The sequence below is a fragment of the Dermacentor silvarum genome, chromosome 1 (genome assembly GCF_013339745.2).
Source record: "Dermacentor silvarum isolate Dsil-2018 chromosome 1, BIME_Dsil_1.4, whole genome shotgun sequence".
In the NCBI taxonomy this organism is placed as follows: domain Eukaryota; kingdom Metazoa; phylum Arthropoda; class Arachnida; order Ixodida; family Ixodidae; genus Dermacentor; species Dermacentor silvarum.
Window position 1 is genome coordinate 202,894,604 of NC_051154.1, and position 6,774 is coordinate 202,901,377.

The following is a 6,774-nucleotide window of genomic DNA, read 5'->3' on the forward strand; positions in this document are numbered from 1 at the left end:
AGGCCTTATAGCAGACACTATTTGAGGTGGGGGAACCAGGCTCGGTGCTGCCGTAAAGATGCGCGCCTTGCTTTTTGACGTTGCTCTGAAGACAGAGACGTGTGTCTCTGTCTAGTGGTCGCGTATTGACCTCTCTCTCTCTCTCTATATATATATATATATATATATATATATATATATATATATATTTGACTCTGGTGAGTTAGGCCAGCGTGCAATACTCCCACTGATATGAGGCCGCAGTAAGGTTTTGAAACAAGTAAAATATTCTTCATTGGCCCGCTCACCATCCTGATCAAGATGTACAAAGTTTTTTCACTCCGGTGCTTCACTGCAAAGATCCACAGTTTGTAGCACTAGTTGCGAATGTGGGCGAATGTGATCGTGAGCCCCAAAAAAACCCGTGCGAAAGGGCGAGCGCACTATTGCCGAAGTTTGCAGAAGGCTGACGCCCACTGTCATGAGTAATATATACGATGTAGCACGCTAAGAAAATAACGATAAATTTTGCTAGAGGGAACAAGAAATCCCGTATATGAAATGTGAATACTATATACATACCAACTGAACAAGCGGAGAAACGCTTATCATTTTGGTATACTTCGGTAATTTGCCTCCTCGAAAAAGAAAAGGCAATAGCAAAGGAAGAATGCAGGAGTTTCATCCCATTTTCGAGAGGATGGAACCTCCATCCTCCACCGTAGAAACTTTTTCTTGGTGTGGGTCATCATAACAAGCGTTCCAAGGCCTAGAAGAGGGCGAGAGTTCGCCTGGCCTCGTTCCCTTTCCGAATCGCGGCGCCCCTAAAAATGGTCCTTATCGTGCGACCGTTTACGGTTTGAGGCTTGTATTATTATGCAAAGTGCAATTATCGGCTGCCGAACGCCGCCCCAGTCAAAAACAAATGTGGCGCGCATCATCTGGAAAATAGGAATGAAAACACGGACATCTGCCCATCGTTTTGATTAGCAAGATGTACGGTACAGAGGGGAAACACTCTCCCGCTTCAATGTTCATGGCATCGCTCCAGTTATGCACGACTGATGGCGAGGTGTCGATGGCGATGGCAATGACGATGGCGAGGTGTCGACCACGCACCCGCGATAATTTTGGTAGCCTGCCTCGTTCGCGTGCGCGACGGGAAAGCGCGCCGCATGCACGGCGCCCGCTCTGCAGCAAGTATACGCTTATCACAGACGCCAATTTAGACGCCGCACGGCAGAGGGTGAGGGAGCTGCACACCTGTCATCCCTGCATGAGCCTTAATATCATTAATTAAATTACAGTCGGAATGGCCCACAGCCAGAAAACGAAACGTCGCGTTTCAGGTAACGAAAGCCAGCAAGCAGGCCAGTGGCGGAGCGAAAAAGCCGCCGTAGGCTCCACTTTCCTGCTGCTCACAAGCGACGTACAATTTGCAAATAACGGCAATCAGAATATAGCGCCCGCTCCGAGCTGTTGAATAACTTGAAATGTTATGTAACAGACTAGAGTGAAAACCACAAAGCGGAACTCCGTGAGTCATCGGTTGTATAGCTGCTCCTGAGCCGAAGTGTATACTATTAGTTGTCGCATGAAAAACTGCGCGGCAGGCAGACGCACTGCCTAGAGGCATTAAATTAGGTGAGAGTGCGTTGGTTTCGTAATTCGCCGACTTCGAAGGGGACTGTAATCAATACCGGTGCTCAAGTATAAAGCGCCGCTCAAGGCACGCTGATTGCCTCCGCGAACATTTTGCTTTCGTTCGCGTCCCCTACATAATTACACATGCGACGTAACTCGGCCCTTTAGCAACGCTCAGGGGCGGTTTTTTACGCCCGTACACGTGATGTTTTGTCAATCTCAACGCATAAGCTTGCGCCAACGATGTGCGGTGGCGGGCGAGATGGCACAGCAGGCAGCGCGTCAGCCTGGCAGGAGAGCGGCGGGAAAGGTAGAAAAAAAGAAAAAGAAAGCGGAGTACGGGCGTGCTTCAAGGTCAAGGTCAAGCTACACGCAGCGCGCCCCACAGACGTACGCGTGGGCGGTCGCGTGGAACGGTCGGTTTATTTTGCGTATGCGCGCTTCCTGCATTCCATCTGAACTGGTAGCGATAGCTGCTGTCCGCGTCATCAAACGAAGGGGACAAACTCTATATAGGTTGTAGCCGGAGTAAAATAGCACGCGTCGCGTTGTCCCGTAGCGCCTAACGATACCCAAACGTTCGCGTTATGGGACAGCGTGCTATACGAGCGAATGAGGAGCGGCACTTTTTACGCCCCGTTTGCGATCTCGGCGCGGACCACAGGTGGCGCACGGGACTAAATATATAAGAGGGGCGGCAACAGGGCGCTCGCTCGCTCGAAATGTGCCGTTGGAGCATTATCCGTGCATATTCGGTTACAGGATGCACAGCGCGTTCGAACTTTCGAGACCGCGCAAGCTCTGAACCGTATTGGAGAACTTCAAAGGACGAATATATATATATATATATATATATATATATATATATATATATATATATATATATATATATATATATATGTAAAGCCTCTAAACAATACTGCCTACAGAAATGAAACAGGGAGTGAGCAGCGTCGTTTCTCGATGGCATCGCCATATGGTGACGAACTTTCGGGTGAATATTCCGCTGCCCTTGTTATGGGGGTGGGGAAGCAATTTGCCTCTGCGGTATAACGTGCACAACCTTAAGTGAGCGAAGCTCACGTGCGCGACCGCATGCACTTGTGCCTTTAGCTGCATCTAAATTACGCCTGCGCGCGTGCAGTGCGTGTTTCTGCTTTTCGACCACGTCAACTCCGGGAACAGCTAGATCTTGCGATGTGTGTAAGCCTTCATTGCGAATGTATACAGCGCTTCGAAGATGTACTTCTCAGCCGCCGGCAGATCCCGGCAGTCCCGGGAACAAGAAGTGAAAGAAACATATGATGTATGTCGAAGCACGGCGCCCTACAATATTCTTAATCTCAATATCAACCACAGGGCAAAGGAAGCACTAATATCGAGGCAGTCCAAATTAAAATTTACCCTGACACTAGTCTAGGGGAGTTTCATCTGGACCGCTTCTACAAAGCTATAGTACCATTCAAGACGCGATGATATTCGGTTCCACAATGAGCACACAATGTTCAAGAGGAGCTGGTATGTTCCGACACGCCAAGAACTTACATTTCATCCAGGTCAAGTTGCTCCTGCCAGGAATGGGGTGCCTAGGTTTCGGGGCAAACGCTGTGTCACTGCGCGTCCCATCGACAACTGCTGCCTTTAGCGCACAGCAAAGGGCAGCGTTCATGAGTATAGAGCTGTACATCGATTGACATGGTTATTCGCTTGACTAGTACGCCACGCCGAATTCGCTAAAGAGAGTGGTGAAAAAGCCGTTATAATTGAAGCACGAAAGCACCAGGCGTACGTATTGTTAAAGCAACGGCCGTCGAGATAAAATATAAATTATTTACGCCAAGACGGCGCCATACGATATCTTACTTTGCCAAATTTATGTTCGCTTAACGTGCATTTTGATCGACGCCTTGAGATGACGGATTCAGAGGAGAAACCCTGATGCCAGGAAGATTTGTGACCTCACCGCGAAGTGACGATAATATAACCAGATAACATTTTTTTTTTTTACTTGAACTGTGTCAGTTCACGTACCACCGTAATTTATATCGTTCAGATCCATGGCAATCGTCTTGCGCGAAACGCTAATGCTGTGCCGCAGAGTATTGAGACTCCAGAATTTTCGTAGCCTGCAGCAACTTGCCTAGCAGTGGACGTTGAAATAATAATCGGAGAAGAAACTACAACGTTGAAAAAAGTTGGGATGTTTTTTCAAGTTCTACGTTTAATTTATCCACTGCTATTAAACGTATAAAATCGAACGAAAAAAAAAGAATAAATAAAACGTGACACGCTGACAAATGAAGTTAGCCCACTAAGCAACTGCAGTCTCTGAACTCAATTAGGACGCATGATGTTGTGCTTTGAACACTGGCCACCTGGTTGACTATACTTTAATCCTTCCATCCTCTTCTCCGCGTACAGGGTAGCCAATCGGAATTTAACCCGTTAAACCCTCCATGCTTTTCCTTAGCATCCGCATCCTGAGCCGTAAACTCTAATTTCGGGCAGATTAAGCGATTAACAAGTCGACGGCCGCTCAACAGATTAATCCAAGTAATCGGTACGAATCGAATCAGTGCCCTAGTCGCGAGCACTTAGGGATGGTAATATCGATGAACGATTAATCGATTAATCGACTAAAAGTACGCCGCAAAACGATTAATCGTCATCGATGTGTACCTTTAATTTAATCGGTTTAATCGATTAAAGCAGTTCGATTAATCGTTTTCCAGACAGTGACTAAAGTGGCGTGAAAATTTTGAAATCGTACTGTAGAATGCGGAGTACGAGCAATGACCACGCGGCTGCGAAGACCGAGAGCGACTGTCGACTGTTTTCCCGAGTCATGTCGAGCTGGCCAAGCGCTTCCCCGCTTTACGCGCACGTCACACAGGCTGCCTTGGGCCCGGAGAGAGGCCGCCCCCGTGGAGGAAGAAATAAACTAGGCGAGAGCATTACGTGAGGCAGCTAGTCTTGGCAAGCGAACTCACCGTCAAGCGATTTCCTTCGCTTTTTACTTCGCAGTAGGGTCAACACGTGACCCTGAGTGACAACGTATTGGCCGAAAATGTTTGGTTCGCAGCAGTTTCAAATCAGTGCGCACCCGTTCAGCTGCGCTGCTGCCCTGCACCCGGCAGCATTAAACCTACCGCGCGCTCTGATGTGGCGATCACGTGTTGCGCCATTACTTCTTGACGTCAGTCGTGCTGCGATGTTCTCTTCTAATTATTTCTTCCTCCATGCCCACCCTCCTCAGCAAGCGCCATTTTTAACATACAGGGTGTTCATTTTTAAGTTTTACGGAATTTTTAGAAATCGCCTGTGGCAGGTAGCATAATTTTATCATTGAGCTGGGTTATTCGATGAGGCGCAAATTCGCACGAGAAATCGAAACACATATTCAACTAATTAACAAAAAATCACTGATTAACTTCTTAGTTAATTACTTTACGACACATATAACAATTTACGAATTGTAGCCGGTGATCTTGTCAGGCGTATCCACTTGCAATGAATTTCCAGAATGACACCAGTTTGGAGATATGCGCCGTCATACTCGCCGTAAAAATGCACTGTTCCACTTAATTTTTTACCAAAATGCATTGAAGCACAAAAGTAACTGTAACGTCCATGTATTTCGTCCCACACTTTGAGAAATAGTATCTCGAAACTGATGTCATCCTGGAAATTCATTTCAAGTAGATGCGTCTTGCAAACTCACCGGCTACAATTCGTAAATTGCGATATGTGTCATAAAGTAATCAACCAAGAAGTTCATTAGTCAATTTTTGTTAATTGGTTGAATATGTCTTTCGATTGCTCGTGCTACTAATGTCCACCGCTCAACGATAAGAATTATGCTACCTGCCACAGGCGATTTTTAAAAATTCCGTAGTAGTTGTCACGTAGTAGTTACGATGAAGAAAACAGTCGCAAAACTTTGAATGACGAAACGGACTTTTTATTGGGCGAGCCTGTGCCCACAAAAGCAAATTTCACTCGAAGCACAACGATAGCCGCGAACAAAATCGGCGATCGTCGAAATCTGATCAGCGGCGAAGCGCGTCGGCTTTTATACATGAGTCATCGAAGGTTCCAGAGTAATCTCTGGTACGCGCGTGTCTTCCAGAAGGTACTAGACAATTGGCGTCGCTCATACAATCAGATTACATGCATAAGCGTCGGTGACAACTGACAACGGATAGAAGCATCGATAACGTTCGAGAAAATTCCGATACTACATGGAGGCACTTCCTGCGCCGAGCGATAACGTTTAAGGTGGCGGTCCGGCAGCACCAGCCCCCCGTTTTGAGTACCTTTGGAGCAACCGCGGTGGCTCTTCTACTTAAGATATAAAGTCGTGGAAAATACCATAAAAAAGCTTAATTCTTGTATATTCTAACTATAGATAATATTAAGAAATTGATTAATGTGATTTAGAAATAAATCTTCAAGAACAAGCATGAGATGCATGGTTTTTGCGAACTTTGTCTCAGTTGTGACCATATTTAGAAGAAATTACCGCATTTACTGCATTGCGGCTTGCTCTGTAGCTTTAGGACATATTTATTTCCTAGACGCAGCAAAACAATGTTAAATTTTTACTTTTTGGATAATTTGCTTTTGAAGTTTGCCAAAATATCGCAACTTCTGTTGTAAACAGCCCAGCAACTACACGCTCAAGGAAGCTAAATTTTGGACAAATTAGAGATCAAGCAATTTCCAATTGTGATGCAAAATTTCATTTATGTACCTTTCTTAGCTTTCCTAATAATGCGACCTAAATTAAGCAATATTTAGAATTCTGGTCCTACTTTTGCCCATTTTTGCGGGAAAGTACTAAAGCTACGAAGGTGCGGTGTAAAACTAATAAAGGTACATGAATGAAATTTAGCGTCCTACATGGAAATTTCTTGAACTCTAATTGTCCAAAATTTAGCTTTCTAGAGCATGTAGTGGCCGGGCTGTTTACAACAGAAGTTGCGATACTTGGCAATCTTCAAAAGCAACTTATCTAAAAAGTAAAAATTCAACATTATTTTGCTGCGTCTAGGAAATAGATAAATATGTCCTAAAGCTACAGAGCAAGCCGCAATGCAGTAAATGCGGTAGTTTCTTCTAAATATGGTCACAACTGAGACACATTACGCA